The sequence below is a fragment of the Plecotus auritus genome (assembly GCF_963455305.1).
Source record: "Plecotus auritus genome assembly, chromosome: 8".
NCBI lineage: Eukaryota > Metazoa > Chordata > Mammalia > Chiroptera > Vespertilionidae > Plecotus > Plecotus auritus.
Window position 1 is genome coordinate 176,068,526 of NC_137782.1, and position 10,374 is coordinate 176,078,899.

Here is a 10,374-nt window from a genome sequence, read left to right on the forward strand (position 1 = left end):
CACGGTAACTTTATAATGCAATTCTTAGGACAAGGAAAAAGGAGAAGACCCACATTTTCATCCCAGCAAACAAATAGAACCTAGTATGTCCTCCTTTTCAAACACTTCTCAATTTTTCTCTCCTTTTAACCCAAAGGTAATCATCCTGAATTTGCTATTTATTAGTTCTATCTAATTCTCTATGTTTTCAGTATATTTGTATATTTTTGAAGCAGTATGCTTTACTGTTTTGTATGCTAATAAAGCTTTCCAAGATTTAAACTTTAAAAAAATGATGCAGTGAATTCATTCATTCACAATAGAATTATCATAAACTATATGATATATACATTCCAGAAATTAAAAGTTGAGGTAGAGAATTTCAGCAGAAAGTTGACACTATGCGAGAGCACAAAATGGAAAATTTGGAATTGAAAAATAAAATAAACTGAGAAAACAATACACAGATCTAACAGTAATTTAAACAAAAAGAGAGCCATTGGATTGAAGGTGGGTTAGAGCGTATATCCAATCTGACACAAGAGAGTTGAAAGTATTGGAGACACAGGAAAGACCTGTCCATCTGCTCATTTCCTGACCACGGAGAGGGTTATGCGATGTGATGGCGTTTTCCATGAGGCAGGAACTGGTCTTCTAGCTCCTTTCCCTGAAGCTTCCCTGGCTGCTCTCTGCTTACTTGACGTGAACTGTAGCATCAGCCTGACTTTCACCAGGGGGCAGGGGGAGACAATTATTTTTAGCGAGATCAGGTTAAATCCATATATTAACAAAAGACACTGTGCATCCTCATGATGCTCAGGTGTCCGAAGCAAAGCTAAGGTATGTGTTTGCTCAAGTCTGACTTTGCGTCTCGCCCCCGTCTGTGTCCGGCTCTCCTTACTTTGAGAAGGTCTGCACTAGAGTGCATTGACCATCCAGCTCTTCCTGCCTCCTGACTGGACCAGCAAACGTCTGCAGGAACTGAAACCCTTAATCATGTCTACGGACGCCGAAGGTGACCCTTCCTTCGGCCCCAGAAGCTTCTCTCAGGACTTCTCCCTCTACCCGAAGCTCAGGGCCCAGAGGCGAAGACCTGACCCTCAGAATCAGTCCTTGAGACATCAGCTGCTTCAGAAAACTCTGCCTCCTTAGGCTTTCTAGCTTTGGGGAAGCAAAGAAAGAGTTACTTTAGAATTGTTTTAACCTTCCAGTTTCACATGGTCTTGGCCCTTCAGTGGTCTACGCAGGTATTTTCCCATAGCTAGTAACATTCCATAAGCCTCCAAGAAGGTCGATTTAAAAAAATTAGCGAGCCTTAAATATATCTTTTCTTTCTAGCTCACAACCTGTGTTTAATGGATAACAAAATAAATAGAAGTTAATTCTTAACTGGGCTCTGTGGGTATTTTGATTGGCTCGGAGAGGCCGGAGACAGGAGGACAGAGCCAACTCCTGCTGTTGGTTTCAGAGGCTGGAACTGAGCCAAGCAGGTCATTACCTCCGACAGCAGCCGAGCAGAGCCTCCTCAGAGCCTGCACTGCCTCTCGTCACCTGCACAGAGGTCTTGAGGCTCCCAGTTTGCAGACGGAAGACCCCTGTGAGGTGTACACAGGCACATGCAGGTCTCTAAATACCCCACAGCCGGTCTCCACCACCCCTCGCCACTGCGCTGCCTCCGCGCACCTTTACGGACCAGAGCACGCTCGTGTGTGGAGCTTCAACCACCATCTCACTACTGCTGACCACACACAAAACCAGCAGGTATTCCCTCAGCAACAGCTGCAGTGGGTCAGGCATCAGGTCAGGTTTGGGACCATGGACTTCACTCTCCGCATCTCCCCCAGAAGGAAGAGGCAATCTGCATGATAAGACCCCTGCCCCATCTCTTCCCCCAAAGAAAGCAGGTACCCGCCCAAATGGTCCTCCTTTTTTCTTTCACTAAAACCCCCTTGCCCACTGACTTCACGAGTCCCTCCCATTTGTGCAGCCCCTCGAGCGCCCTTCCAGTTGCTGGACGGGTAACGCCAATGAGATGTTCCTGTGTCCTCGTTACATTTTGTTTTGAACGAAGTGGAAACAAAGGAAACAAGGACTGACATTCTCGTGCCTGTTCTTGCCGGTTAGAGAGAGAGACACCAATTTTAAGACGCTTTCTTCGTTTTCATTTTCCTCCTTCTTGGCGTACTCGCAGAGGGTCCCCGGTGCGCTGGTTGGCATATTGCAGAGAGCCTGCTCTATTGCTTGTTGCTGATTGTATTTAAGGCTTTAGTGTAATTCTCCACCATGTGGTGTCAAACACCACACCAGGGCTGACTTTGAGGAGATTATCTCCAGATGAAGAGGGGCTGGTGGCAATAGGGCTTTCCCGACCCTGAGTGCCCCCAGCTGGGCAGGGCGGGCTCCCCTTCTCAGGAGGAGTCAAAAGGGTGGGAAGAACCTGTGGGCAGTGGAGGAGCCCAGATGCAGGGTCAGAGGTTGTTTAGACCAAGGTCAGCCTTCGCTGGAGAAGGGGGGTGTTGTTCCTCATTCTAATGCTTGAGTGAGTGAGGGCCAAGTTTCCGGGCCTGGGGAGGAGAGAAGCTTAGCCAGACTTTGGCTAACGAGCATTTCGTTCCTTAGATCAGTGGAAACAAAGGAGTTCAGCTAATCATTCACGGTACAAAGAGTGGGAGTTTGGAGGGTCCGCAGCAGTGCCTGGTGCTCTCTGCAGGCAGCTCTTGATTGAACCACAGAGGGGAAATGCCCAGCATTCGCTGTTCTCTGGGATCCTGGGGCTGGGGAAAAGGTCAGCAGTCCCAGAAGAATCTCTGTCCAGGATGGATTTCCTTCTGTGTCCAGATGTAGTTTTTATGGAGTTCTCTGATACCGTTTTGTTGAATTCTTATTTCAGACCCTTACCAACCACAGCAGGATTGAGCCCATGATGAGTCTAACCGGCTGCTGGGTGCTTGGTCTCCGCAGGGCCAGGCACTGCTCACTGTAGAGAGGAAGGGCCTTGCCCGGCCAGCGTGGCTCAGTGGTTGAGCGTCCACCTATGAAGCAGGAGGTCAGGGTTCAATTCCTGGTCAGGGCATAGGCCCGTGTTGCGGGCTCGATCCCCAATGTGGGGTGTGCAGGAGGCAGCCCATCAATGATTCTTTCTCATCATTGATGTTCCTCTCTCTCTCCCTCTTCCTTCCTCTCTGAAGTCAATAAAAATGTTTTTAAAAATAATTTTAAATAGAGGGGAAGAGCCTCTTTGTGGGAAAACACTCCTCCTTGGGTCTAACCTGAGAACAGCACTCTGTTCTGTAGAACCCAGGACCCTCAGCGAATCCCCTATATTCTCCTGGGACACAAAAGTTTAAGGACTTTAATCACCTCATTTCTAGAATTACGTGATTGTGCCTGTGTATTGAAGTCAATCTTTTAAAACTAAATGTTTTATAGCATTAGAAGTCTTATAGCTAATAAGCCCTTCAAACATCCCTGAAAATAAAAAACCTGGCCTTGCGGGCCTCACCTAATTCCCGCAGCCCCTGGGAACAGCCCGGGCAGTGGCCGGGCAAGATGCACGACCAGGAGGACATAACTCCTCCAGTCCTCACACAACCCGGGGAACATGTTACTTGTACTGAGCAAAGGAAAATTCACGTTAATGACTTAAAATAAGAGCTGTCTGTCGATGTGTGCTTCAGCAACGTTCTTCTCTAGGTGTGAATGGCTTCCCAGGTAACTGTTTCAGTACCTAAGTGATGTATTAACCTGTCCACATTGCAAGGACCTGACCTTGCAGCTGAGGAATCACCAGAGTTATCTCGTGGGAAGGTCTCTTTTTCAGCATCTTTATGTTACAATTATAATCTAGGAGAATCTAGGAGAGACGTTCCCACTAGTTTGGCAAAACTAAGTGAGAATAAAGCAAGAGCAAACAGCTTGATTATGTTTATTTTTGACCTTTGGGGAAAATTAATTTCTACTTGAATTCTTTTTTAGCTTTTATTATTAATAAGACATAATATAAAATTTTGGACAAGAAAATTTCTCACTAAACAATCGCAGCACCCTAACATGAAAAATATTTTCCATTCCAGTCTCTAAAAGTATACAAATTTTAATCAGCTTTCGTCAAATGTCCATACAATTGTGTATCCTGAATTTTCTCTGAACAATACATCATAAACACTTTTTGTGTTATTTAGTTGTCATCATAATTTTAATGGTTGAGTAGCATTTCAACGTATATTGATACTGATAAATAAAATAATATTGTAACATTATGGAAAAAATACAACCTTAAGCTGTAGGCATTTAAAAAATTATATGTTGCCCTGGCTGGTGTGGCTCAATGGTTGAGCATCATCCCATGAACTAGGAGGTCACAGGTTCAATTCCTAGTCAGGGCACATGCCCAGGTTGTGGGCTTGATCCCTGGTAGGGGGTGTGCAGGAGGCAGCCAATCAATGATTCTCTCTCTCTCATCATTGATGTTTCTGTCTCTTCCTCTCCCTTTCTCTTTGAAATCAATAAAACAAGTTTTTTAAAAAGTTATGTATTATTACTTGCATGATAGCCATTTTTCTCTTTGTGCTTTATATACTTTGAAACTCATTAAATACATTAGACTAAAATCAGTTTGTCTCATCTCTGAATCCTTAATTTCCAGTCAGTAGATATAAACTCTCCATTGCGTGGATCATCTTGCTGGGCTTAGAATATTAAACAGATATTAAGCTCCCTCTCCCTGTTATTTTCTGTTCTCCAGCTGGGTCCCCTGCATTCCCACAGTTTAAAGTTTATTTCAAACTTTATTTTTATCATGTTCTTTGTTTCCTTTAGATAACATGCATGTAATTGTGAAAATAAATTCAGATCAAGGCTGCCTTTTGGAGAGATGGGTGCATCACCGAATGACTTGGTCTGTGGAAGGAGGCATCCTTCTCTGCGCTTATTCTGTGGGAATACAGCGATATGGTTATTTTAGAATAATTAGAGAAACAAAGACTCCCCTCCCCTCCTCTGCCCTCCCCTCCCCCCCTCCATTCCCCCTGCTCAGCTGGAAGAGGACAAGGATGAAGACCTGTTCCATGATCCACTGCCATTTAGCAAAGAGTCACTGACCACCGTGTGTCCCGGTTAATAAACTTACCCGACGTGCGTGCGTGCGTGCGTGCGTGCGTGCGTGTGTGTGCGTGCGTGCGTGTGCGTGCGTGCCTACGTGAATGCGTGCGTGTGAAAACCTAATAACTGTGCGGCCACGACTGGGTGAGACGTTTTGGGGCGCCATCAGGGCAGGACGTGCGGAAGTGGACGGCTGTCCTCGGGATGGGGTGAGTGACGGTTCCTGGGGAACGAGAGCTGCGCTGCTTTCCCGCGGCCTGAGGGGTGGGGTGCAGAACGCCATGCCGCGCAGGCCTTCCGGGCACCACGTACCTCGCCGGGAGCGCACGGGGCCTCTCTCAGGGCCGGGCCAGGCCACCGGGGCCGCGTGTCGGCTCCACGAGGCTGCCCGAAGCCACCACGTCGCTGCCGCCTCCTTCTCGGGCGCGGACGTCCTGCCTGTAAACACGGGGAGCCCTCCTCACATGCCTTGCACCTGGATGTCTAGTGTGGACACCTGACACGTGTGATGCCGGTGCTGACGGACAAGCCGTCCTCGGAACAGACTGTAAAGCTAGCGTGTCGCTCAGGCCAGGACAAGACTGTCGATGTGTGTGTTCCTCCTTAGGACTTTCTTCATTACACTTCTTCCAGTTTACCTTCTTACAAAAAGAATTGGAGCGTTAAATGAGAAAGTGGTTTTGAAAGTACCTGGTTAATCTGGGGCCTGAAACACATGTAATGTTTTTATACGAATTGAATTAAAGTGCAAACATTTTACATGTTAAAGAAAAAACATGAATCGCCATTCTAAAGTAAGATAATCTTAGGAGATTTAAAATTTGTGTCTTACTGTTTTAAACGGGATTGTTTCTTCTTTGTATACCATAAGCGATACCTGTTAAACAGGAGCGCCAGCTTTCCCACGTGGAACCAGGTGGGTCGGGGCCATGGACCAGCTTGTCCAGACCAAGGAAGGGAGAGAGAGCGCTCAAGACTGGTTTCCTTTTGTTTCAGATTTATGTCCAAGTCTGTTGCTTTCCCAGAAACACCATTTCTATGAGCCGACAGCCTACGTACGGCTCTTCAGGTGACTCCCAGCGAGGAGGCCCCTAGCCTCAGGCATCTCCTTCCTCGGTTTCCCCTTCCATCTTCGCTGATGTAATCCCACAGGAACTTGGGCCCAAAGACGGACAGCTTTGTTTGCTCTGCATGATAATAAACACACAGCTATGAAATAACGTAAACGTGCATATAAAAACATACAGGAAAGCCAACCACAACAGTGGCCCAGCCAAGCTCAGCGGTTCAGCCACGACCCTGAGAATCCAAGTGGGGAACTCGGTCCCCAGAGGCAGGTTCAAGCAACGCTTAAACAAACATGCAAACCTTAAAAAAAACACAAAAAACCTTTATGCACAAAATTCAATTGCAATTTTGTGTTTTTTATTTTGAAATAATTTTAGACTTACAGATAATTTGCAAAAATAATACATAGATTTCCCACACACCTCTCACCCTTGCCCTAATGTTACTCTTTATGTAATCATACTATAATTTTCAAAACTACTCATTAAACCACAATTTATTTGGATTTCACGTTTCTCCATTGATGTCCTCAATACATGTTCCAATGCCACGATTAAATCCCAGGCCCAGGATCTAGGAGAAGGTCCCTGAGCACTTAGCTCTGCCTTCTTGGTCTTGCCTGCAGCTGGCGGCCTTCAGTCCAGTGCATGTCATGTGAGACCCCCTGGACGGTGCTGGCAGGTGCTTTGCAGACTGTCCCTCAGTATCTCATAGGCATGTGACCATTTGGCTAAAGTGCCATCTACTGGGTTCTCCATCCTCAGGTCACTACTTTTTCCTGTGTAATTAATAATCGTCTTCCAGAGATACTCGGACACTACATAGAGATCCTTTGACCGTGAATTTTGCATCCACAGTGGATCTTGCCACCAAGAACTATTTCTGTAGGGTTCGAATAACAGTTTTATATTTTCCTGGTTCTTTTTACATTTATTCTCTGTACTTCTGTGAGGAAGAGCTGCCTTCTCTTCACTCATTTATTTATTCAGCTAGAGGCCCAGTGCACAAAAATTTGTGCACTTTGGGGGCGGGTTCCTCAGCCTGGCCTGCACCCTCTCACAGTCCGCTGGCCTGCACCCTCTAACAGTCCGCCTAAGCTGTCAGTTGGACATCCTCGAGGTCTCCTGGGCTGCCAGAGGGATGTCTGACTGCCAGCTTAGGCCCAATCCCCCAGGGCAGTGGTCGGCAAACTGTGGCTCGTGAGCCGCGGTTTGCCGCTCTGTTGACTAATGAGTTTGCTGACCACTTCTCCAGGGAGTGGGCCTAAGCCGGCAGGTGGACATCTTTAGCGCTGCCAAGAAGGTAGGAGAGGCTTCCGCCACCGCTGCTATAGCAGCTCGGCTTGTGGCTGAGCAGAGCTCCCCCTGTGGGAGTGCACTGACCCCCAGGGGGCAGCTCCTGCATTGAGCGCCTGCCCCCTGGGGGTCAGCGCATGTCATAGCGACATGTCATTCTGCTGTTAAGGTCAATTTGCATATTACCCTTTTATTATATGGGATTATATATGTCAGGGTTAACTCATGGATGGTTATGTTATTTTATTATAAAATAGAATTTTCATTGTTTATTTTGTTGCCCAAATGATTCCAGCTCTGGGCATTGGGAGCTCTCTCAGGTGGGCCCCTTTCCGCACCTCCATACTCTTAGTGAGCACTTCCCTGTTTCTGGCACCACATGTTCTCCAAGGCGCCCTGGTTCCTTACTGATGTTTAGATGGTATCTCAATATCTCAATGGTATTTAGGGACCAGATCAGGGGCTGGGTGAGCTCACAGCGTCTGGGGTGCCGTTGCTTCTGGGCCCTCCCAGCGGCTGGAGCTGGAAATGTATTTGTCAGCTCACCCATGCGCACAATTCCTGCCTCTGCCTATCTGTGTATATATTTTCGAAACCACAAGTTCATGTTGCTGCCACTCTAATTGCTTTCGCTGGTCGTGGGAATCATGGACTTCTCTGAGGTGTGTTTTCTGTTTGTTCAGCCCCAGTTGAACTCAGTCTGGGTTTTCTTCTTGTTCTATGTCACTTCTATGCTCTTTGGTACTGTTTAAAATAATGTTTTTTTTGCAGGGTGGCTCTCCAAAGACTGGCGGTCAGCTTCGTGGAAAACGGCTCTTTGGAGGTGAGTGCTAACATCCCGGCCCCTCAGCTGTTTGTTGAGCTGTAGAGGCACAGACACTGTGCGAGAGGCCAGGTTTCACACAGGCGCCCAGTCCAGCTCCAGAGCATCCGAGTCAGACCCAGCCCGCCTTCTCCTGCTGGCACCAGACAGGTCTGTGGTGCCGCGTGCACTGTGATCTGTGGCGCATTTCGTTAGTGCTGCCTCAATGGTCCGTTAGTCACGTCACATCTGCAGCTTCACATTCGCACGGCACCGGAGGGGAAATGCCAGGGAGGGAGTGCCAGGCGGGCCCAGTTTTCTCGGGTCCTGAGGAGAGAAAAGTGTTTCATGAAGACGGTTTCAGATCTGCAGGACCCTGTGGGGGTTAGCCAGGGTCTGCTGGTCCCAAGGTGTCCCTTTCAACTCCATGGCTCCCACGTTGTGCTGGGTGCCATCAAGCCCTCGAGCAGCTGTCACATGACCTTCCTGGTTGTGTGGACGTGACTCTTGTTGTGGGGATGCTCTTGTCCAGGGGTTTTCTGAGGCCTCCAGTGTTGGCCACGGCAGTGGATTCGGGGGTAAGGGGGGATGAATGTAGGGTTGCATGAAAACACTCAGACCCTCGGTTTTTGTTTTTGTTTGTTTCCCCCAAGGTTTGCTAGTTTTCCTGAATAAATGCTTTTCAGCTTGTTGTGTACCTTTGGTTAGTGTTTAGAGTTCAGAAATGGTTAATGGCTATTTTTTACAGTTTTGACAAGCTTTTTACATTGCTTTTTCGAGAGAGAATTTGCTGAGCTCCTTGCTGCCTTTTTGTTAATCACTAGCCATCATAATATTTTTCCTTTCCTTGCCCTAAAATAGATATTTCACTGAAGGCTGACTGTGAGTTAAGAGTCTGGAAATTCTTAAATCATCATGATTGCTTTTTAAAACGATTCCTTTGCCACTTGTATTTATTCAACTCGGGAAACAGGTTGTGGGGCCGGGAGAAAACGCTGACTCGTATTCATCCCAGTTAAACGGGATCATGTTAGACTTGCTTTGCTCTAGTTTGTGAAGACACTTAGATACCGATCTGTCATTTTACATATTTGTAATCCCTGAAAAACTTGCTTAGTCTAAGAATAGCATCATGAGAACTTTTATAGTGAAACTCAACATGCTAATGACAATTTTGAGTAGTAATAGGCCCAGAAAGGCCAATCTTCATTCTAATTTTCCACAACATTAACCCGTAACGTCACATTTTTCAGATTGTGTATATTTTACAAGCCCCCCAATGTAGCTTCAGTGAAATTAAAGCAGTGATGTTTTATTGATTGTACATAGAATTGTTTGATTTGTAGCTTAGATAGGATTGAGCCCAACACAGAGCTGGCTGTCAGATTGATTATGGAATTCATTTCATGGAGTCTCTCTAAATAATTCTACTTGGGGACCGGTTCAGGGGTTGAGCCGGGACGAGCTGTCACTACCCATTGCTCCCCTGATTGCAAGTCCCATGGGGCCCCTTAGAGGTCAGGAGATGCACGCCTGTGGGGGAAGGAGAGGGGACAGGGAGGGGTGGGAGCAGGGTGGGTCCTCCTAGGAGAGAGAGCTCCTGCTGGAACCTGGGGGGGGCGGTAGTGAGGGTGAGTGTTTTAAAGGCTGGGAGTTTGGGGAGGTCTTCAGGAAGATCTCAATGGAACAGTCATCATCTTTCCAGGTGTGCTCTTCAGGGTCATGGTCCCCACCGATGGGTCAGCACCAGGACAGGGCTGATGGGTCAGCACCAGGACAGGGCTCGCTGGTCATTGCAGCGGGTTCCGGTCACCAGCCTGGTTGTGCTGCTTCTCTAGGCCTGGACCTGAAAGAGAACTGGGGCCTAGATGTTATGTCCAGAGAGGAAAGGTCCAAACCGCATGGCCAGCTATGTGCACGGGAGGAAGGGCCACCCTGGGGGTGAGGCCCGGCACCCGCTTTGCCCGTTGCTAGGTACCTGGTGGCCTTATGCACCTGCTGTAAACTGGCCAGTTTGTTCGGCTCTGTCTCAGTTTCCCCATCCCAGCTGCCAAGACATTTTCCCAGCTTCTTACTGTCCTGCCTCATAGTGACTCCTCTTTCTGGGTCAAACATTGTTCCAGGCATTGC